This window comes from Hibiscus syriacus, unplaced genomic scaffold, assembly GCF_006381635.1.
Source record: "Hibiscus syriacus cultivar Baekdansim isolate YM2019G1 unplaced genomic scaffold, ASM638163v2 tig00008289_pilon, whole genome shotgun sequence".
Classification (NCBI taxonomy): Eukaryota; Viridiplantae; Streptophyta; class Magnoliopsida; order Malvales; family Malvaceae; genus Hibiscus; species Hibiscus syriacus.
The window spans coordinates 474,751-500,301 of record NW_024062162.1 but is presented as its reverse complement, the minus strand read 5'-3'; positions in this window follow the sequence as shown (position 1 = coordinate 500,301).

The window sequence follows — 25,551 nt, the reverse complement described above, 5'->3', positions numbered from 1 at the left end:
TAATCATATCTACATCCAATATCAGTAAGAACATCTTTTGATGTTATTTTGACTTATTTAGTGGCATGCATATTATAGATATTCTAGTTGCTCTAATATGATAGTTATGAAAAAGCTGAGGAGTGAGGAGCATAGTGGGTATCACTTTTGTATAATCATATATACATCCAGTATCAGTAAGAACATCTTTTGATGTTAATTTGACTTATTTAGTGGCATTCATATTATAGATGTTCTAGTTGCACTAATATGATAGTTATAAAATGTTTTTGTAATATTAAATTAATATTGTTTTAATATGGACAATATTAGGTATAATTAGTAGTACGAATGAATAGTATTTTACTAAATTATTTTTTAAATACTAATTGATTGGATTTTAAATTAGACAATTTTGTTTATGATATGGAGTAATGTTGAATTGCCTAGTTGTTGTCTGAAATCAAACTTAAATTGGATATTAAAATATTAAATTATGATTTTACACGATTTATTAGTTTTGTTATACATGTTAAATTTAAAAAATTTAAAGGAACAATTTTTTATTAATTTTAAATGATTGATGTGATAACTTTATCCTGTATTCGAGTACATATATAGGATAAAGATGTTACATTTATTATTATCAGAGCTACATGTTTAGTCGATTCTCGACCTCAATAGAAGTTATTTTGTGTTAAAAAGTTATACATGCCACTAGGATGTCAATGTTGATGATCTAGTATGATTATGTGATTTGATTGTTGATGATGTCCTTATTAATGTATGATTGAAATATGTCTATCTTAGATGTCAAAAATTGAGGGTTCACGTCACGCAATCGATCAGGAGGTTCCGGAAAGAACCAATAGTTGGAGTAATGAAGTGAATAATGAACCTCCCGCTCAGTCTGAACAAAAAGGATCACCAACACAACAGGAAGTGCCTGTACAAGATCAATGAACGTTCTTTTAGACGTTAGATGTCATTTTGGCACGATTTAAGCCTCCTCCTCCTCTAGTTCCTTGAGTGTCAGTTGCAAAGGACTTAAAGAGTTTGGGAATCCTAAATTTAGAGGAGATGCTGATGAGGGTCTGATAGCAGTGGATCTGTGGCTAAATGATGTGAAAGTCATGCGGATGGATTTCTCTACACGGATCTAGAGAAATTGGATGAAGCTATGTCATTACTCCGAGGTCAGGCCCGCATATAGTGGACCTATACGAAGATGCACATGCCTCCCAAACAAGTTACTTGGTAGTTATTCCTGGAAGAATTTAAAAATAAATGTCAGGATCAGTTTATAAGGCAAATAAAGTTGAAATATTTCAATTTAAAGCAAGGCAACCAGAAAGTCTATGAGTATAAGTGCGAGTTCAATAAATTGAGTCGGTTTGTAGAAGAGTTGGTTCCTAGTAAAAAGAAACGTTGTGAATGGTTTCTTGAAGGATTACATTCAGAGACTAAAGAAGTTTATACTGTCATTGAATATACCCACATTCCAAAAGAGAGAGAGTGAGAAAAAAAAATGAGAGAAAGTGGGAGAGAATGAGGAAGATAGTAGAAGAGAGAGATAGGGAAAAAGAGAGAATAAGAGAGAGAGACAGAGAGAGAAGGAGATAGAGGGAGAGAGAGAAAGAGCAAGAGGGGGAGAGAGAGAAAGAGCAAGAGAGGGAGAGAGATGAAGGGAGAGAGAGAATGACTGAAAGAGAGAGAATGAAGAGAGAGAAAATAAGAGAGAGATAGAAAGAGTGGGAGAAAAAGAGAGAAGGATAGAGAGGAAGAAAGGAGAGAGAGAGAGAGAGAGGGAGAGAGTAGTAGAGGGGGAGATATTCCTAAAATAACTTTTAAAACCTAATACAACTATTATGAGTTTTTGGTGATGGTGTTTGGATTAACAAATGCCCTTGAAGTGTTTATGGACACAATGAATCGAGTATTTCAACCGTACTTCAACCAGTTCATGGTGGTATTTAGAGATAATATTCTGGTCTACTCCAAGACAAGACAAGATCATGATAAGCATCTTCGCATTGTACTTTGATGCTTTGGGATAAAAAGTTATATGCTAATCTGTTAAAGTACGAATTATGGTTATCTTAACTTGCTTTTCTTGGCTATGTGATTTCCACAAAAGGAATAAGAGTTGATCTCAAGAAAGTGCAGGCTATAGTGAAGTGGAAAACTCTCAAGAATATTTCTGAGGTTCGAAGTTTCTTGAGACTTGTTAGATATCATTGAAGGTTCATGATGAATTTCTTGATGATTGATTCCCTTCTGACAAAGATACTAAGGAAAGATGAACCATTTATCTAGACTAACAAGTGCCAAGAAAGTTTTGAGATATTAAAGAAGATCTTGGCAGAAGCTCCGGTGCTAGTGCAACCAAAATCCAAAAAATATTATGTGATCTATAGTAGCGTATGCTTCGAGATAGCTTAAGACGCATTAAATGAATTATCCTTCTCATGGTCTAGAGTTGGCAACTATGATATTCGCTTTAAAGATTTGGTGTCACTACTTATATGGTGAGCGATGGTACATATATATTGATAACAAAAGTCTAAAGTATCTGCTAACTCAAAAGGGGTTGAACTTAAGGAAAAGAAGATGGATAAAACTCCTTAAAGATTATGATGTGGTCATTGATTACCATCCAAGAAAGGCTAACGTGGTAGATGACACATTAATTCGAAATAACTTTTCTTTATTAAGAGCTTTGGATGCTCAATTATCGATGATTAAAGATGTCATATTAATAGTTGAATTAAAATTTAAAGCATGCCTTGTTGGATTGAATCAGGGATCTTCCAAGGAAGGATGAAAAGTGTATATTATGGATAGAGCAGCCAGAAAAAGGTGAAAGTAAAACTTTTAAAGTTAAGTTCGATGGATGTTTATACTATTGAGAATTGATCATTTTCTTGAATGATGAAGGATTAAAGAAAGAATTCCTCTCTGAGGCATATTATAATCCATTGAGGATGCATCCTAGAGGAAATAAAATATATCACGACTTGAAGAACCGATATTAGTGGCCAAACATGAAAAAAGCTATCACTGAGTTTGTTTCTAAATGTTTGACATGTGAACAAGTAAAAATGGAGCATCAAGTGCCTTCTGGACTATTGCAACCAATTTCTATTCCTTAGTGGAAATGGGAACGTGTGACGATGAACTTTGTGATAAGGTTGCCTTTGACACCCAAAAAGAAAGATTCAGTCTGGGTGATTGTGGATAGATTGACAAAGTTGACACATTTTATCCTAGTTCGACCTGATTACTCTATGGATAAGTATGTTAAATTATACATTAAGAAATTGTGATATTGCACGGGGTGCCTGTCTTGATTGTATCTGATAGAGATCTAAGGTTCACTTCGAGGTTCCATAAATCCTTGCATAAAGCCTTGGGTACTATATCTAATTTCAACACAACTTTTCATCCTCAGACGGATATGTAATTAGAACGAATAATTCATATTTTGGAGGATATGCTAAGGTCTTGCACAATTGATTTTAAAGGTTTGTGGGAAAAGTACTCACCCTTAGCAAAATTCTCATATAATAACAACTACTAGTCAAGTATTAAAATGGCTCATTATGAAGCTTTTTATGGAAGAAAATGTCGAACGCCTTTGAACTGGTATACGTTAAAAGATCGAGACATAGTGGGCCTGATCTAATTAAAGAAGTGCAAGAAAAAATAAAGACTATACAATATAATCTCAAGATAGCAGCCGATCGACATAATTCTTATTCATATTTAAAGAGAAAAAAAATTAAATTTTCAAGTTGGTGATAAAGTATTCCTTAAAGTGTCACCATGGAAGAAGGTCATACAATTTGGACAAAAAGGAAAATTAAGTTCTAGATTCATTGGTCTATAATAATTTGTGAAAAGAATTGATCTAGTGGCCAATTAGTTCGCCTTACCTTCGGAGATGAATAAAATTCATAGTGTTTTTCATGTGTCTATGATTCGAAGGTATCATTTAGATCCTTCGCATGTAATTACACTGGAGGAGATCATGATTCAACCAGATATAACTTAGAAAGAATAACCAATGAATATATTAGAGTATGGGGTTAAAGAACTAAGGAGCAAGACGATTCCACTGGTTAAGGTTCTTTGGCGAAACAATAAAGTCAAGGAAACTACTTGGGAAAGAGAAAAATATATGGAAAAAATACTTTCCTCATCTTTTTTGCATTAAATATGTAATGAAAATTCGAGGATAAATTTTCTAAATGGGGAGAATTTTAATGCCCCAAATTTTGGACAAGTAACCAAAATGTAAAATTTGAAAGTTTATTGGCCAAAGTAGAAACTTTGTAAAAGTTTAGGGACCAAAGTGTAATTTTAAAAATTTATGTATTTTGACCTAGTTCACCCCCAAGAATGAAGTTTTTATAGGTTTCATATTTTTGATCCGGATCTTGTATTAGAAGCTATAGAGCGATAAAGTTTGGTAAAATATTCGGATAATCAAATAAAATAAAAAATTTAGGAAAATTTAAAGGATGATAATATGAGGTTAATAATGCTATTTCCATATTTTTAATCAATAGAATTTAATAGAGATCATTGGATTTAATTTTCTTTTTCCATGTTAAATCGGGACCGTTGGATTAAAATGACAAGATTGTGATTTTTTGAAAAATGTAAGAAAAAGAAGGAAAATAATAAAATATTAGTTCATTTTTGACTTTGATAATGTAAGGATGACGAAATCATGATGGAGATGGTAATTATCATGATTTTTAAAGGGTATAGTTATAATTTCTTATTAAATGAATTTTTAATTCATTTAATTAGTATTATAACAATTGTCTTAAGATATTTTAAAGGATTAATCAAGAAATTTTCCTTCATCTTCTCCACTTTTCCATGAACACCATAGCTAGGTAAAGAAGTTTTTCTTTTCCATTTTAAGCAAATTCCTTAGGTTTTTGGATTAATGCATTAAATAGATAATTAATCTACATCCAATTCTCTATCATTTTGTATAAATAGTTCATTTTTTCTTGCTTGGATCATTGATTTCATGAAAAGGGTGGATGAAGAAGAGATTGAATTTCAATGAAATAAAGTTTGATTATTCTGGATGTTGTAGAATTATTTTCAAGCATGAAACTTGATTGAAAATCATTAGAAATTCAAGAAGATGAATTTGGCTAAAGTTAGGGTTTATGGAGAAGATTGAATTTTATTGAAAACATTTTGATGTTTCGATATAACAGATTAAAATAAATAAATTTTAAGATTTTACAAAAGATTTTCTAAGTATATTCGATATAATTATTCGAATATCAATATATTACTCCAAGTCTTTCAAAGTTCAATTTTAATCCTTACTAAAGTGTAAAGTTGTGTTTTATACTTAAAATATTTTTGAAACAATTTTCAAAAAATATTTCGAACAAAAAACGAGCCAAAAATCAAATTTGTGAAGGGATGCACCGATGCACTCATTGATGCATCAATGCACTCACCATTTTGAATGCATTTTATGTATCGATGCACTTCCATGCATTGATGCACTGAGGTTTTTATGAAAACATCGAATGCATTTTATGCATCGATGCACAAACCATGCATCGATGCACTCAGGCTTGTTTGAAACATCAAATGCATTTTATGCATCTTTGCACCCTTGGTGCACCTATGCACTAAGTGTTCCAACAATCGAAATATTTGAAATTTACACTTGATGCATCGATGCACCTTGACTGTGCATCGATGCACACACGCTCCCAACTGATTTTAGTAATTGTTTTCACACTTAAACGGCTCTATTGACTCCACTAATCATCCCAACGTTCAAAATCAATTGAAGGAGTATTTAAACAAGCTTTGGAGCCATTAATTAACAACAAGAAACAATAATCAAGAGAGAATCAAAGAGAAAGCATCAAACCTCAAGTTTGAGCAATTTCAAGCCAAATTTCATTCAATATTCATCATTGCTTTCAAGAACACTTATTGTGCTCAATAATATTATTCTTGAGTGTTCTTTCTTTGTTCTAGAATATTGCAAACATATTTCCTTGTGAGGATTTTCTTTTAAGTTTGAAAAATTTGTATTGTTCTCTTTGGGAGAGAGTGTTCTCAAGAATTTGGGGTATAATTCTTGAGGGATTTGTAAGGTTACTCTTTGTCCTCAAAAGAAAGACAAATTAGTGAATTTGTGGAAAATCCTTAGTGTGGATAGCTAAGGTAGTGGATGTAGACTTTGGTTGAGAAAGTCAAACCACTCTAAATCGTTGTGCAATTATTTTCAATTTTCTGCAAAAGCTTCCACCAAAATTTTAATTGCCAATTCACCCCCCTCTTGGCTATATTCATCGATCGATTAACTCAACAATTGATATTAGAGCCTCACTCATTTGAAGGTTTAATCGCCTCTTGAGTTGATTCGGGAAGAGTTACATCCATATTCAAGTCATCAATGGCTGACACTTCAAACTCTGACTTCATTCTCGATTCAATGCCCGTCAACAAGCCTCCTTTCTTCAATGGAGGTAACTATGCCTATTGGAAGAATATAATGATGTAATTCATTCAAGCAAGTGACATGGGAGCATGGAATTTCATAGAAGATGGATACATCAAACCTTCCACTCACCCAAGATTATGGAGTGAAGGAGAGACAAGAATATTCCAGCTCAACTCCAAAGCATTCCATATTTTTTTTGTGCTCTTGGACCAGATGAATATGGAAGAGTTTCATCTTGTACAACTGCCAAAGAAATATGGGACAAACTACAAGTCACTCATGAAGGCACCGGTGAGGTAAAAGAATCTAAAATTAGTCATCTAACTCATAGCTATGAAAATTTCAGGATGAAACCGGATGAAGACATCAAATGTAACATCCTCCATGCTGGGTTAGTGATCAATTTGTAAAGTTTCAGCATTTGGTGATTTAAGTAGAATGATGGAAGAGTTCAATGACTTATTTGAGTTATTTTGTGTAGGCTTGAATTATAAAGAAGGAAGATTAGAAGGACAAAATGATCTTTTTATAGCAATATAATTTTGGGGTTAGTATTATATTAAGCACGTGGAAGAGTAGGAAATTAAAACAAGCTTCCAGAGTCATCTTATTCTTTCTTCTTCTTCATACGTGAGACCCAAGCTAAGGTAAGATTTTCTTGTTAGTGAATTTCTTGATGAATTTATGGTTGATTCATGACCATTAGGCAATAGTTAAGCTTAAAGGAAGTTTAAATTGTTTTAAAACCTCAAGAGGAGAAGTATATGAAGAATTAAAGAAAGGAAGTAGAAAAGTGAAATCTTAGATTAGAGTTCATAATAAGAATTGGAAGTGAGATTTGACTTGTCATCAAGTTAATTAAGGGATATGAAGTCTTAGAATTGGAATTAGAACACCTTGAAAATTTAGTGTGATTCTTGAATGCCATGTAAATGATGGAATTTTGGGTTTAAAGAAGTGATTATGGAATAGAAATGAGTTTAAATATGTATATGGAAGTTAGGAATATTAAAGGAAGTAAAATATGAAGGTTTAAGCTAAAATGAAGTGATTTTCGAGCTCAAAATAGGATTTCTGGGCTAGGGGAATCGATACCCATTCAAGGGGAATCGATACCCCTCAAACGAATATGAATTTCCAGAACGCTAGAGGGGAATCGATACCCCCAGGGGGGAACCGATTACCCCATAATAAAAAAAAGAGAAAAGAAAGAAGAAAGGCTAAACTATCAATTTCTTAAATTGGTAGGCTATTAGAGGTTAATTTCAAGACTTAGGCATCTGATAATCATCTTGAAAATTTTGCTTATGTAGATATTGAGCCTAATCGAGTTCCGGAACCATCGACAAGTAGGATCAATCGAGGGAAAAACAAATAAATCTAGGTGAGTGCATATGCATAGCATGAATATGTATTTTATTCAGTTCTAGACTTGTGATAAGTCTATATTCAATATTTTGATACATGATCGTAGTTCATATGATGATATATGACATGAATCCATACCATATGCATTATGGGACATGAATATGAAAGAAAAGTTATATGATAAAGGTATGGAAATAATATGTCTACGTGATATGAATTAGATAAATTGTGAAAGCCCATGTTATGTAAATGAGAACTATAGGTATAGTTGGCATGCCAAGGGTAGAGGGTCTATGTGGTCCTTCGGGACATATATGTATTCTTTGGAACATGTGTGAAGTCTGGTGAGACACATACTTGATCCTTGGCATATGTATATGATTATTAGGGAATGATATGTGGTCCTTCGGGACATATATGTATTCTTTGGAACATGTGTGAGGTCTGGTGAGACACATACTTGATCCTTGGTATATGTATATGATTCTTAAGGAATGATATGTGATCCTTCGGGACATATATGTATTCTTTGGAACATGTGTGAAGTCTGGTGAGACACATACTTGATCCTTGGCATATGTATATGATTCTTAAGGAATGATATGTGGTCCTTATGGACATTATTATATGGCACTACGGTGCAATTCTACGCGGAACTCCGGTGCAATTCTACGTGGCACTTAGGTGCAATTATATGAGCTGTGGTGACAGCATAGTGCACAACCTCACAATACTCACATACCTTAGGTTCTCTGTATGGTACCATGGGCTAATGAACTTACTAAGGTGAATTTATGAATGTGAATTTGATAAGTATATGTGTAAGAAACATGGTTTTGGTTATTGCATTGTTTACATACATCTTATTACTGCAACCTCTCTCATTTTGGCAATTACTTTATATTTATTGATATTATTATTATTATATTATTGCCTCACTAAGTCGATGACTTAGCGTGTGAGTATTTCACACATAGGATCCGATAAAGTAGACGATCGAGGTTAAGCAGCTGGACAACATTACTCATGCAACTATCAGATCAGAAGCAACTTAATCAGTAGGTCATTTTGTTATGAAAATGGATGTTGGCATGTAATTAAAGAGTTAAGTTGTGTATGCTCTGAATATTTTGGTAAACTTATATTACCATATGTATATTATTGTATTTTTCGTAATATAAGTTCAAGTATTTTACTATTATTTGTAATGAGTTGTGTTTTAAAAGTCAATGTAATATCTCTAACTCGTATCCGGGTTGGGATACGGGTTGGAGGTGTTACATCAAAGCTATGCCGGATAGATTTTCCATGATTGTCAATGGTCTCAAATCATATGGAGAGATCATTCCAAATGAAAAGCTTGTGAGGAAGTTGGTTTAATCACTTCCAAAATTGTGGTAATCAAAGAAGACGACAATCATCGAGGCTAAGAACTTAAATTCCTTAACCCTTGAAGAATTAATCGGTTCACTCTTCACTCATGAAATGATGCTTCAAGATGAGGTATACCTCGATAAGCTTTATGAGACACCAAAGGAGAAGGAGAAGAAGAAGAACATTGGAGTTGCTTTCAAATCCACAAAAGATGAGAGTGATTTGGATGAAGATGACGATGACGAGGAAATGAAATTATTTGCCAAACTGTTCAAAAAATTAATGAGGCCCAATCGAGGAAGAAAATTCAAACGAAATAAAGGTTTCAAAACTGAACCAAAGGAGAATGACCCGATCATTTGCTACGAATGCAAAAAGTGGGGCATGTCAAATACGATTGCCCTCAATTAAAGAAAAAGGGTCAATCAAAGAAGAAGCACAAGGCTCATGCAGCTACATGGAGCGATGAAGAAGGCTCCGATGAAGAGGAACAAGAAGTAGCAAACTTGTGCTTGATGGCTATCGGGGAAAACTCTCAGGTAACCTCTAACTCATTTGATTTGGATGATTTATCTTATTAGTGAGTTATTAGAGGATTATAATGGGTTGGTTTCGGATTATAAAACTCTATTTTCAAAATATAAAAATGATATTTCAAAATTGAAAAATGAAAATAGTCTTATGTCCAAAACCAACAAGGAGCTTGAAAGTAAGATTAAAGAATTGCAAATCAAAATTGATGATTTTGAAAAGAAAAATAATGATTTGCATAACTTACTTTCAAAAGTTCATGTTGATCATCAAAAGAAAATTGATGATCTTAAAGCTTCTTTTGATAAAGTTGGAACAAACGTTTTGGAAATGGAGAAAGTTCAAACTCCAACTTTGTTAGAAAAAAATTTAAAAACTATAATCATAGAGGTCCCCGAAGAACCTCTAATGGAAAAATCGTTAGAAGTATATGGATTTCTAAAGAACTCATTACTACTAAAGATAAGGATATCATACACAAATGGATACCTAAGGGGACTAAGATTTTGGAAACTAATGAATATGAACCCAAAAGAATTTGGGTACCAAAAATAAAAAATTAATCTATGTTTGTAGGAAAATGAGCATTGATACAAGGCATGGGAAACAAACTCAAACTCATGGTACCTTGGTAGTGGATGCTCAAGACATATGACCGGAGACAAGAGCCGGTTCATAGATCTTAACGCCAAAAATGGAGAAGAAGTGACTTTTGGTGATAATTCAAAAGGTCTTATTGAAGGTATAGGCACTATAGGTAATAACTCTTCCATACAAATTAAGAATGTCTTATATGTGAATGGATTAAAGCATAATCTATTGAGTATTAGTCAATTGTGCGATAAGAGATTCAATGACATATTTGAAACTAATGGTTGTAAAGTCATTGACATTGTATCTAATCGGATTATGCTTGTTGGTCATAGAATAGGAAACATATATATGGTGCATTTAGATTCTATAGATATGACTAATTTATGCCTAGTTGCTAAGGATGAGCATGATAGTTGGTTATGGCATAGGAGACTAGGACATGCTAGTATGAGTGTTTTGCAATGACTAATTCAAGGAGACTTAGTTAGAGGGTTGCCAAAGATAAAATTTGATAATGATAAAATCTGTGATGCTTGTGCTAAAGGAAAACAAAAGCAAGTTTCTTTTAAATCCATTAATGACGTATCTACTAGTAGAGTATTACAATTGATCCATTTAGATCTTTTTGGGCCATCTAGAACTACTAGCTTGGGTGGAAAACAATATCCATTTGTATTGGTAGATGACTATTATAGATATACTTGGGTTTTATTCTTAAGTACTAAAGTTGAAGCATTAGAAAAATTCATCACATTTTCAAAAGTAATCCAAAACAAAAAAGGTTACTCTATAACTAGTGTTAGGAGTGATCATGGAACTGAATTTGAAAATCTTGGATTTACTGAATTTTGTAATTCTAATGGTATTAACCATAATTTTTCAGCACCTAGAACCCCTCAACAAAATTGAGTTGTTGAGAGGAAAAATCGAACTTTATAAGAAATGTCTAGAACCTTGCTTTGTGAAAACAATTTGCCAAAATATTTTTGGGCGGAAGCCACAAATACTGCTTGTTATGTTATTAATCGAGTAATGATTAGGCCTATTTTGAAGAAAACTCCATATGAACGTTCTAAAAATAAAAAGCCTAATATTATCTATTTTCATCCTTTTGGATGTAAATGTTTTGTTTTAAACAACGGTAAAGACAATCTTGGCAAATTTGATGCTAAAAGTGATAAAGGAATTTTTTTGGGTTATTCCTTAAATTCTAAAGCTTATCGAGTATTTAATAAAAGAACTTTAGTTATAGAAGAGTCTATACATTTCGATGATAATCTCCTTCCGAGGAAGGATTTTTGTATGAATGGTGATGTAGGTATTATAAACATAAATGACGTTGGAGAACCATCATCAAAGGAAGAAATGAAAAATGAGGAAACTCAAGATCCTCTCGAGAATCCAACCATTGAATAAAGGGAAGTCTTTTATCCAAGGGAATACAACTATGTCAAGGATGGTGAAATAATAGGTGATCCATCCAAAGGGGTAATAACTCGATCTTCTCTTAGAAATATATGTAATTATGTTGCATTTATTTCATGCATAGAGCCTAGGAATATTAAAGAAGCATTAAATGATGAACATTAGATTATGGCTATGCAAGAAGAGTTAAATCAATTTGAGAGAAGTAAAGTATGAACATTAGTTGAAAGGCCTAGTAATAAGTCTACTGTAGGTACAAGATGGGTATTTAGGAATAAGCTTGATGAAAGTGGTAATATAGTGAGAAACAAGACTAGACTTGTTGCTCAAGGCTATACTCAAGAAGAAGACATAGATTATGATGAAACATATGCTCCTGTAGCTAGGATGGAAGCAATTAGAATGTTATTAGCTTTTGCATGTTTCAATTAATTTAAATTATATCAAATGGATGTTAAAAGTGCATTTTTAAATGGTTTTATAAAAGAAGAACTGTATGTGGAATAACCTCCTGGTTTTGAAGATTCAAAATTTCCAAATCATGTTCTTAAATTGACAAAAGCGCTTTATGGTTTAAAACAAGCTCCTAGAGCTTGGTATGAAATATTGTCAAACCTTTTAATTGAAAAAGGTTTTTCAAAAGGGCAGGTTGACACTACATTGTTTTTAAAGCAAAAAGGTAAAGATTTATTAGTAGTTCAAATTTATATTGATGATATAATATTTGGTTATACTAATGATGTTCTTTGCCAAGAGTTTTCTAAGCTAATGCAAAGTGAATTCGAGATGAGCATGATGGGGGAGCTCTCATTTTTCTTGGGACTCCAAATCAAGCAAAGAAAAGATGACATCTTCATAAATCAAGCTAAGTACGTCAAGGATATGCTCAAGAAGTTTGGACTAGAAAATGGGAAACCTCATGTCACTCCAATGAGCTCATCAACAAAGCTTGACAAAGATGAATGAGGCAAATGTGTGGATATTAAATTATATAGGTCAATGATTGGTTCTTTGCTTTATCTAACCGTAAGTAGACCAGACATTATGTTTAGTGTTTGCTTATGTGTTAGATTTCAATCATGCCCTAAGGAATCACATTTACTAGTTGTTAAGAGAATCTTTAGATACCTTAAGGATACTCCTAGTTTAGGACTTTGGTATCTTAGAGACTCTAGCTTTAGCTTGCATGCCTTCTCTGATGCAGATTATGGAGGATACAAAATAGATAGGAAAAGCTCCTCCGATACTTTCCAATTCCTAGGAAATATGCTAATTTCTTGGTTTTCAAATAAACAAAATTGTGTTGCATTATCTACCACTGAAGCGGAATATATTTCAGCCGGTAGTTGTTGTGCACAGGTTTTATGGATGAAATAACAACATTTTGATTATGAAATTGAAGTAGGTACTATTCCTATCAAGTGTGACAATACTAGTGCTATTTGTCTCACTAAAAATCCCATCCAACACTCTAGAACTAAGAATATTGAAATTACACATCACTTCATTAGAGACCATGTCGCTAAGGAAGATGTAGTTCTAGAATTTGTTGATACTTTGCACCAATTAGTGGATATCTTTACAAAACCTTTAGACAAAGAAAGATTTTGGACACTTAGGAGAGAATTAGGTTTAACTAACCTATCTTCACTTAGTGTTTAAAATAATTTTAGCACTTTTTAGACTTGAAAATGCTTATAAAATAACATTTTTGAATGCATTCCATGCTAATAGTTAGGGGGAGTTTATGATCTTTGGTGAAAATTAATTATATGTTCAAATGTAGTTTAAGGATAAAATTGAGTGATTGAACATGATTAATTTTCAATATATGAGTTGCCAATATCACTAGAGTTAAATAATTTAGCATTTGTTTAAAACGGATTTTTGACATTTTTGTGCATAATGCATTGATACACTATGAAGGTGCATCGATGCATCCCTATGAATGTGCATCGATACATCATGAAGATGCACCGATACACTCCTTGAATGTGCATCGATGCACACTGCCGTGCATCGATACACACTGCCGTGCATCGATACATCAATCGGGTTTTAGGTATTAAATCCCTATTTCTCTCATTCTTTCAAAACCCCAAAACTTAACCCCTTGCCGCCATTCATCCATCTCTCACCCTATGCTCTCTATTTGCTCAAAATCAACATTCTAAATTCGGAATCCAACTGTTCTTCAACTCCTAATCCTGCTTCTATCATCAAATCGTGCAACACATCATCACATTCTCACTTAAATCCAATTTTCAAGGTATTATTTCAAAAACATCTATTTTATTGATTTTTGAACTTAGAACTAGTTTTGATTAGTTCTAGGATGAACATTACATCGGGCATTGATTGTTTAGTGTTTAGAAACTAGATTTTACAAACAATTTCGTCAAAAAACACTCAATTTTTCAATTAATTTTTGAATTTTTGAAATTAAAAAAAATCAAAAATTATTGATGTTTTTGATTTAATTGTATTGTTTTCATGAAAACTTTACGTGTTATAATTTTCAAATATTATTTTATATAGTTTTCAAAATCTTGCCCATTAGGATTCGGTTTAGAGAACATTGAATTATTGCAAACTCAATTGAGTTTTGGGATTGATTATATTGCATACATGTTTTTCAAATTGCAAGTTACCTATCCCATTCCATTCCTTAAACCATGTCTAATCCAAAACGACCTAGGTCCTCTTCAAGTCGATCTAACCGCCCTCCTATTCCTCATCCACCACAAAATCCAAACCCAAACGAACCCGAGTTAACCATTCTTAACTCTTGTTTCAACCAACCCGGTTGTCGTAGAGTTGATTTATATGATAGGTTCATTAGTCATTTTCAATCCTACAAAATTCTAGAGGAACATATCCCTTCTATTCAAGCAATGGAAGATATTAACTTTACATATCTCCCTGTTCTTCGTTCCTGGAAATTTGATAAATTATCTCAAATTCATCCCATTGTCTATCATCAATTAGTTCGTATTTTTTAACTCAAATGCAATCTGTGTTCAAAATGCTAGTCAAGACTCTACCATAGGTATATGATCCTATCTCTTAGAAGAAGTCCTTTTTATCAATTAAAAAACAATTGTTGATGTTTTTGGTTTAGATGATGATGGGATAGATAATGAAAAAGATCTTCTGGCTACTCCCTATAAGTCTAATGATAGTGTTAGTACCTTACGAACTCATCACGATCGTTTCCTTCATTTGATGATCTCTTGGTGGTTTAGACCATCCGAAGGTAGGTACCCCAAACTTAGAGTCATAGATTTATGATGGATACATTGTATCCAACATAATAAGAAAATTAATTTGCCACAAATTATCTTTGGTGAGCTTGTCGATACCTTAAACGTCATTCCCTTCAAAAATGTAGAAATCTTAGTTTACGATTGTCTTCTTTCTAATCTTTTTATCAAGTTAGGTCTTAAGGTTTCGGTTGACTTTCCCATGCCTCTCCAAAACCAAATCAACCTAACTTCCTTAAAGAAAGCCGGATGGAAACAAAATAAGGTAACGAGTCAATGGGAATATAGACCCACTGAGCAAACTCTGGGAGCTAGTTCTTCACGGGCTCCTCTTGTACCTAGTTCTTCTCGTGCTCCACCTCTACCGGCACCAGCTGCGAACGATGATCCAGAGTTTCAACAGCTTATGCAAGATATTGATGATCACGTACCAGACGATGAGCCAACACTGGAACCAACACATCAAGAGGAACAAATGCCTCCATATTTTTGATCATTTATGGAGTCATTTGATCTGAGGTTTGCTTCCATGGAATCTCAACTGACTGAGTTTCAACGGGAGATGCGTGAACGTTTGGATTCTCTCACTCTTGAAGTACGAGCACATTATCTTTCTCCTCCTAATCCTACTATTGAGTAGACCTTGCCTTGTTTTGATTTTTGTTTGGGTTGAACTTAGAACTTGGATTGTTAAAAATTTTGATGTTATTGGATGCTTGAATTCTTATATTTGGTTTGAATTTGAACTTAATGTTTATAAGTTATTGCATCATATTATGACCAATTTGCCATTTCACATTTTTTATTATGAATATTGATGGAACTAATGGCTAATCTCTCTTTTGATTGTGTTCTTAGCATCTCAAGCTATATTTATAAATATCAATTGGCTATGTTTCAAAACTTTTTCTTTCAAATACTTTTAATAGAGTCTTTTTGATTTAACAAAAAGGGGGAGAAGACGTATCATAGTAAGGGGGAGTAATTTTAAAATTTGATTTCAAAAATGTTTTCTTAAAAATCTTAAAATTACTCAAATGTTTGGTTATATCAAAAAGGGGGAGTTTGTTGAAAACATTTTGATGTTTCGATATAACAAATTAAGGTAAATAAATTTTAAGATTTTACAAAAGATTTTCTAAGTATATTCGATATAATTATTCGAATATCAATATATTACTCTAAGTCTTTCAAAGTTCAATTTCAATCCTTACTAAAGTGTAAAGTTGTGTTTTATACTTAAAATATTTTTGAAACAATTTTCACAAAGTATTTCGAACCAAAAACGAGCCAAAAATCAAATTTGTGAAGGGATGCACCGATGCACTCATTGATGCATCGATGCACTCACCATTTCGAATGCATTTTATGCATCGATGCACTCAGGTTTTTTTATAAAAACATCGAATGCATTTTATGCATCGATGCACAAACCATGCATCGATGCACTCAGGCTTGTTTGAAACATCGAATGCACTTTATGCATCGATGCACCCTTAGTGCACCGATGCACTAAGTATTCCAACAATCGAAATATTTGAAATTTACACTTGATGCATCGATGCACCTTGACTATGCATCGATGCACACAAGCTCCCAACTGATTTTATTAATTGTTTTAAAACTTAAATAACTCTATTAACTCCACTAATCATCCCCAACATTCAGAATCAATTGAAGGAGTATTTAAACAAGATTTGAAGCCATTAATCAACAACAAGAAACAAGAATCAAGAGAGAATCAAAGAGAAAACATCAAACCTCAAGTTTGAGCAATTTCAAGCCAAATTTCATTTAATATTCATCCTTGCTTTCAAGAACACTTATTGTGCTCAATTATATTATTCTTGAGTGGTCTTTCTTTGTTCTAGAATTATGCAATCATCTTTCCTTGTGAGGATTTTCTTGTAAGTTTGCAAAATTTGTATTGTTCTCTTTGGGAGAGAGTGTTCTCAAGAATTTGTGGTATAATTCTTAAGGGATTTGTAAGGTTACTCTTTGTCCTCAAAATAAAGACAAATTAGTGAATTTGTGGAAAATCCTTAGTGTGGATAGCTAAGGTAGTGGACGTAGACTTTGGTTGAGAAAGTCGAACCACTCTAAATCGTTGTGCAATTATTTTCAATTTTCTGCAAAAGCTTCCACCGAAATTTTAATTGCCAATTCACCCTCCTCTTGGATATATTCGTTGATCGATTAACTCAACAAATTTGGATTTTTTTATATGGAAATGATTGTAGAAGCATGAAAATGATGTTTGAAGCTTGAATTCAAGTTTGAATCAAAGTGAAAACATACTAAAAATACCTAGATAGGTTCGACCAAAGAGAAAAATTAGTGGAAAATTATGCAATAATTTCATAAGGGATAGAATTGATGTGTGAATGGTTCTACATGCTTTGAAATGTGATTTGGACCAATTTGAAAGATAGTATAATGTTGAGGTCCTAACATGAAACATATAAATAATGCTTTCCATAGGTACATTGTCGGGCCTACACGAGGAAAACCAATATTCCTCGGTGGTGTGACGTTTTCTCCAGCTTAGGTGAAATGAAATAAAGCTTGGGTATAGAGCTATAATATGTAATAGTTCTAAATATATTCAATCAAGAGAAAAACATTAACGAGAGAGAAAATATCTTTTTCGATTTTTTAAAAGAACATAATAAATTATAAATTAAATAATTTAAAACTTGAAATTTCCAAATTTCAAATATAGGGTAATCGACTTGTGGCTCGACTCTTTATTTGTTTAGGAAACAAAATGTCCCTAGCGGAGTCGCCAAGCTGTCGCAACCGACCCTTCGTGGATGGAAAATCGACTAGTTACGACGATGGAGTTTTTTTTTTGAAAATATTTTTAATGAAAAGATGGGAGTCGCCACCAATCATTTTTAAGGTGCGAATGGAACACCTAAAATCATGTAATTTTAATAAAACTTTTTTATTTTATCAAAATACCAAGTTTTGGTTTGTGAAATCAAAAATCAAGTTCGGGAGTCAGTTACGCATAGGGAGGATTAACATCCTCATAGTGCCTAAAAATTGATACATACTTGATTATCATATATTATAAATTGGAAATTTTGAGTTCGATGTTTTATTTAATTTAAAATTCATTATATGCAAAATTTGAAAAGTATGTTAATTTACTAAGACCAGCAAAGACCACCCCGACACTAGTGAAAGCTTCATTATCGATTTCCAATAAACAAACATTTCCTTGAGGATTTAGAAATCATGATGCATGGTTTTGAAAAGGATGTTGGTTTGCTTCAAGAATTAACAACGGTCACCCCGGGCATTTATGAGAAAGATACACTATTAACCCCCTAATAAATGGATATTTCCTTATTTTTGAAATTTAAATGCAATCAATCAATCAATTTATTGGACCTAATTATACTAAAGGTTAATTAAGGCTTCTCTCTAACTTAAAGTGTCAAATTCTGATATTTAAAAGACTTAGAGGACTAAACATAAAATTTAGGCTCTAATATTATTTCTACTCATTTTTAGTAAATTATTGAATCAAATAATCGGAATGGAACCTCGGGCATTAAGGTGAGGACCAAATTGAATATTCCCTAAATTAAAGGACTAAAAGTGAAATTAATCTAAGGTAAAGGCTCTAATATTAATCCAAATTGATTTTAATCAATTATTGATTTGAATAATCAAAATGGAACCTCGAGCATTAAGACGATGATCAAATCAAATATTCCCCTAAAATTAAACGTCTAGGGACTAATCTTAATGAATTCTAAATTTAGGGGCTAAACCTAAAATTTAAACACTCTACTTAAAGACTAAAGCTAAAATCTAAATCTAAAATCTAAGTATTAATTAGGGACTAAATTAATGAAAACTAAATCTAACGCTATTAATACTTGGACTAAAATGTAATGAATTAAAACATATTCAAATTGAACCAACATAACATGATAGTGGCTAAATTAAAGTAAGGTAAAACAGTAGGCCAAAATTAGAATAAATTACAAGCACAAGGATACAGTGGCTAAAATGTGAAACATGTCAACTAGGAGTGACTAAAAGCTAAATTTCATTTTTCGTACTAACAGATTTCATAATATAAAAAAGGAAATATCTCATTTAGTACCCCAATTCGAAATGAAATAACAAATGTAACAAGGAGATTTATGATTGAAACAAAATAAAGTGAAATTAACGTGCAACATCTGAATTAATTAAAAAAAAGGGCATCAAGTGACCTAAATGTAAAAACACGGGTATCAAGTGACCTAAATGAAAATGCCTTAAAAATGCATATTGCTTTCATTTTTTCAAAATAGAAGACTTGTTTTTGCTCGGGAATGATTTTGATTTTTTTTGTTATTGTTTTATTCGAATCGGGGAGCTATCTATTTTTTTATTTCTTCGAAAATGGGAGCCCCTTACAGTTTTTTCGAAAGAAAGAATGGGTAGCCATTTCTTGGTATTACTCTGTGCAAAATGAAAGAAAAAAAGATCCCTTTAGAGAATTGTTTTTGCGGTTTTTAAATCTCTTATTTGTTACATTCGAATAAAAAAATGAGAAAATAACCTCAGTGACCAAAAATACCTTATAATATACGATTTTAACCAACTTTTTTTGGATTTGCCAAAATGACCAACTAAATCGCAATGCGATCGATAATTCGCAACGCGATCTCCGGTATCGCAAATCAGTTTCTAGATTCGCAACGCGATTCCGACTACCGCATTGCGATTTCCCAAATTCGCGTTGCGATTACGTAAATCGCAATGCAATTACGTATTCGCATTGCGATTTACGTAAATCACATTGCGATTTTCCTAATTCGCATTGCGATTTACGTAATCGCATTGCGATTTAGTAAATCGCAACGAGATTCTGACTATCGCAATACTGAATTTCAAATTCGCAACTCGATTTCTGAATTCGCAACAGGTTTTAATTTCGCAACACAAATGTTTTGGTATATAAATACGCAGCAGTAGCAACTCATAACCTAAATCCCTAAATCGCAACTCATTCCATCTCCATCTATCACTCTCTCCGGCGACATCCATTCCTATATCCAACGACATCCTTCCCCATCAGGCAACATGTTTTAGTTTCGCAGCTCGTTTGTTTAGTAAATTAATTTACAATAATGAAATCATCTAATGTTGATCATGTTTGGATAGATTTGTGTTTTGGAGGGTCATGGGAGAATGTTCATGGTGTTTTACAATATATGCCTTTACCCATGAATCTTCAACTAAAACTGTCATTAAAGAATTTAACTTATGAAACTCTAATGTTACGTGTTGCAAATAAATTGAATTTAGAGCCCCTAAGTGGATTTAGGCTATCTTATCAGAGAAATGGTAAAGTTTATTTGTTAACCGACAATGAAGATGTTGAACGATTCATGCTTACATTAGTGTTTCAAGTGATGATGTTACATTGTATGTTGTTGAACCTAGAAGTAGTGAAGTTGGGTCAGTAGCGGGTAGTAATCAACTAAGTTTTTCAACCCCAGTTTATGGTGCTCAAAATTTAATGGTTCCACCACAATTTCATCACCAAGCAAATATGTTTCACCACATTTCCAATACCAAACACAATCTCAAAACCCACAACCTTTCCCTAATCCAAATCCCAATCAACTTTCAGCACCAAATTCCAGTTTTCGTATTGACCAGTTAGACGATGATGAGTCAACAAAAAAAATTGTGAGTACTAGTCAGTATTCGAAATTTGATCTTGGTCAATACCCGGACTTTGATCTTGGTCAATACTCGGATTTTGATGATTTTTCAGAAGAAGAAACAGACCCTGCGTGTAATGATTTTGATATTGTCAATACCCGAATTTTGATGATGAAACAGCCGTTGCCGAGGAAGATGTTTGTTGATGATAATGAGGAGGAAGTTACGAGTGTAAATGAACATGTTGAACATCCATTCTGTAATTCATATAACACTGAAGAAGAAAAAGAAGAAGAAGAAATCCCCAAAGAAAAGTCCCCGAAGAAAATGCCACGGGAGTATAACTGGAATATGCCAGAATTACTTCAGATACCGGAAGAAGAGTTGGTAAAGATAGCAGTTGATTGTCACACAAAAATTATTCGTATCAAGAAAGATGATTTTTTTGATACAAAGGAAGACTTGAAGATAGCTTTGTATACGAAATGTGTGGAAGATGGCTATCAACTAAAAGTTAACAAATCAAGCAAAGATCGTTTCGAAACAAGGTGTATGATTGACAAAAACTGTATGTGGCGTATGATTGAAAAGATGATAAAAGATTGCGAAATATTTCAAGTTAGGACTTTTATTGATAAACATACATGTTCAAGAACCCAAGTTTTTCCTCACCATAGATAAGCAAACAAAAAGGTGTTGGGTGGTTTTCTGGCTGAGTTAATGTTTTTGAATGGTATGGTATATCGGGGACATGAAATTATGACTGACATGAATGCTCGGTTCAAGATTAGTATCTCATATTCTCAAGCTTGGAGAGCCAAATGTTATGCCTTGGAATTGTTGAGGGGGTCGCCAGAAGCATCGTTTGCCCAACTGTCAGCTTATTGTCATAATTTAAAGCTGAAAAATCCTGGGTCGGTAACTCATATAAAAAAGATAGAGATGGACGCTTTGAGTTGCTGTTTATCTCCATTGGTGCTGCGGTTAGTAAATCAATATAATTTTGTTGACTCATTTTTGTTAGTTACATGCATTTCACATTTAAATGATTATATTTCTTGTGTATATGATTTTGTAGATTTGTTCGTTTATTAATTGCATGCGCCCAGTTATTATAGTTGACGGAGCACATTTAAAAGGTGGATACCTTGGAGTAAACTTATTAGCAGTAGCCATGGATGCTAACAATGGGATACTGCCAATAGCTTACGGGGTTGGAAAATCTGAAACCTCTGATTCATGGACATGGTTTATGGGGCATCTTAGGGATTGCAAAGGTCCTATTAGCAATCTGACAATCATATCTGATAGGGCAAACTCAATTGACAACGCTGTTAGAAGGTGTTTCCCAGATGCTTTTCATGGACTTTTGTGGTGTTCATTTGTATAGAAATCTAAAATCAAGGTCTGCTGGTATAAAAAATCACAAATGGACATACTGGAAGGTTGTAAAAGCTTATCGGGAAGTGGCTTTTAATAAGCATATAAACTGTTTAAGACATGTTTTGCCTCAGTGTGCTCAAACACTAGAAGATGTCGGGTTTGAAAGATGGTCAAGAGTACATCAACTTGGAGCAAATATATGGTTTCATGACGTCTAATAGTACAGAATCAATTAACGCTCTAAGTTGTCATTCCTGGAAATTACCCATTACTATGTTAATGGAGTTTTTTCGAGCCTCTATTCAATAGTGGTACTACAAGAAAAGAAACCATGCAGGTATTATTTCTTTAAATTCGTAACTTATCATATATTTTACTAAGTATTATTTATTTAAATTTACAGGAACATTGGAACATCGTGTTACACCATGGACAGAAAAAAAGATAACGAAACATGTTGTGAAGTCAACGTCATGGAGAGTTGAACCATGTTCAAACACTTTGTTTGAAGTACTGGATAATAACTTAAATGGGCTTGTCGATCTAAATGCAAAGACGTGTAGTTGTATGAAATGGCAAACATCTGGTTATCCGTGTGGCCATGTTATAAAAGTTTCTCTTCATCTAAACCAAGATGATTCAAGCGCATACGCTATGGATTGCTACACTACAGAAGTATATCGACAGACTTATGGCGAGATTGTCTACCATATTCCACATCCTTCTAAGTGGGACATACCAGATGACTTACAAACATTTTTGCCACCAGCCATGGACAGAAGGCTACCTGGCCGACCAAAAAGTCACGATCGTATGCCGTCTAAGGGTGAAGAGAAGAAGAGAAGACGATCATGTAGTCAAAATCCAAACTCATAGTCAAGCAAAAGGCAATCAAATCGCAATCATCTTTAAAATCCCAATCACAACCGGCTTCACCTTTTAGGACTGTTAACTTAGGTGATTTTTAAATGCAAACGTTGTATTATGTGTATTTTATGTGTGAACTTTTAACATTTTCAGTTAGGCATATATTAGTAACTTGAGTTTGAAATTTCTATGATCTGTTCAGTTGTTATCACTTATTAGGCATTCATTTGACTATCGCAACACGGAAATGACGTTCGCAATCATCTTATGCGAAATGAAAATCGCAACGTTTGAAAATTTCTATGATCTGTTCAGTTGTTATCACTTATTAGCATTCATTTGACTATCGCAACACGGAAATGACGTTCGCAATCATCTTAATGTCTATCGCAACGTGGAAATGACTATCGCAATGCGAAATGAAAATCGCAACGAGAGAATCGCAATGCGAAATGAAAATCGCAATGAGATAATCGCAATGCGAAATGAAAATCGCAACGAGGGAATCGCAAAGCGAAATGAAAATCGCAACGCGAATTTAGTTTCGCGTTGCGATTTTCATTTCGCATTGCGATAATCATTTTTGCCTTCAACATAATGCAGATGAAATCAACAAATCAACCATTACATTTCATCAATTAAACAAGCAAATAAGAATTATGTCACATCAATTAAACAAATCAAATTTTACAAATCAATTAAACAATAAAAAATAAGCAATAATTCTTTTTCCTCATTTACTATTGAATCAACTTTGAGCCATACATCATTTTCACGCAGCTCACTTCTGAGATTAACCTGCAGAAACCAAACATTTGCTCAAAACACTTTCTACACATCTAAAACCTACAAACATCAAATTATTGAATTCTAGGTACTTAACCAAACATTTTCAAACCAAAAGCCTATAAACTTACCAATTGTTTATGGACATTTTTATAATGCAGATGCAGTAGCAGCGTCTCGTATATATCGATCTAGCCATATAATGCCGAAACCACAAGCCTACTGCAGCTCTATCTCTATCGGTGGGAGGTAGATACTTTATACTTCCTGTGATCAAACGCTCCAACGCCAAGCATACGAGAGGACCACAATCCCTCTGGGTCCTTTCGTTTGTTGTGGTACGGTATCGTCTCTGCTAACTGTAATATTGAGCTCTTTGGCATCTGTTTCCAGAACGAGTCCAATAATTTATCGCATCCAAGAATTTAGCCAAATGAGAGCTCAATCCCTTAATAATATCTCTAAATCAGCCAATGATATGTAATTATCATGCTGTCATATACTATTGCCTTAAGGGATGGGAGCTGAAGCTCGACGAGAAGCCAAGTTTACGTTCCAAAACAGGGATAACACCTGCAATCATAAGTAATAATTCATTCATTTGCGCACTTATTATGAATACCTTAAACTCAATCTAAAATAAACACTAACCTTATCGACCTCCCACCATGCAGGATAAAGTTTTCCATTGCCCAACGCAAATGATTCATCTCGTTGATTCTTCAAGTGAACGGCGTTAAAAGACGTTGTCATAATTGTATATCGTGTATTTCTTTTATTTTACTTAAGTTTTCTAATTATTAGAAGACGTGACACCCACGCATCGATATGCTGTTTTACAAAAAAAGACATATATTAGTAACTTACATAAATTTAAAAAAAAATCAAATTGAAATATAAGAAAAATATAAGACTTACCCCTCCATCGAAATAGCCATTGTCTTCGACCCCTAATAATACGCCCCACCAAGACCAATCAAGCACAAATAGATATCATCGTTGAGCTTGAATATGTCAGTGAAACACCCCTGGCTCCCCTTATGTAGATAAAAATCAACTGCTGTCTTAGCCCAAAGGGTGTTATCCATAATTGTGTCCGGTAGTTGTCTCCTCTCCACTTCAGATACCGGTATGGTACTAGACGGTAACTCATACGAGAGCCAACTCTCATCCATCATGTCCGACACGTCAGAGGGTTTCTCAAGAATCTTACATATGACGCCATGTGAATCGGGCTCTTGAATGGTGGGAGGGACCTCTTCAACGATGACAGTGGCCTCTTGAACGGTGGGAGGGGACTCTCGAGGAATGATAGGGGCCTCTTCAACGATAGGAGTGGACTCTTGAGGGATGACAGGTGAGTCGGGCTTCTTCTTGCGGTGTCTTCGCACTATTGGGGTATACAGAGACTTAATAGCACGTGCACGCCGTCTGATGCGTGAACTCTGTCGTGCAAGAAAAACCCGACGTAAAGCATCCACCTTATCGGGCCGCTAAATAATTAAATACAAAAATCAGTAAATAAACAGACATGATATTTAAACAGTGAAAACAAAGACAAATATGTTTCAAACTTGCATTGAATTCACCCAAGTTATTATTCTATCATAGTTCATAAAATGCATCAGATAACAAAGGCAAATATGTTTCAAACTTGCAACACTGTCAACTTAGTATTTGTCTTTGTCTATTGGTTGAAGTAATGCAATTCATTCAAGTTTCAATTTGCAGAAGAAGAATAGTTTCTGGAACTTAAAATCGCAACGTGAAAAATGACTATCGCAACGCGAAATGAAAATCGCA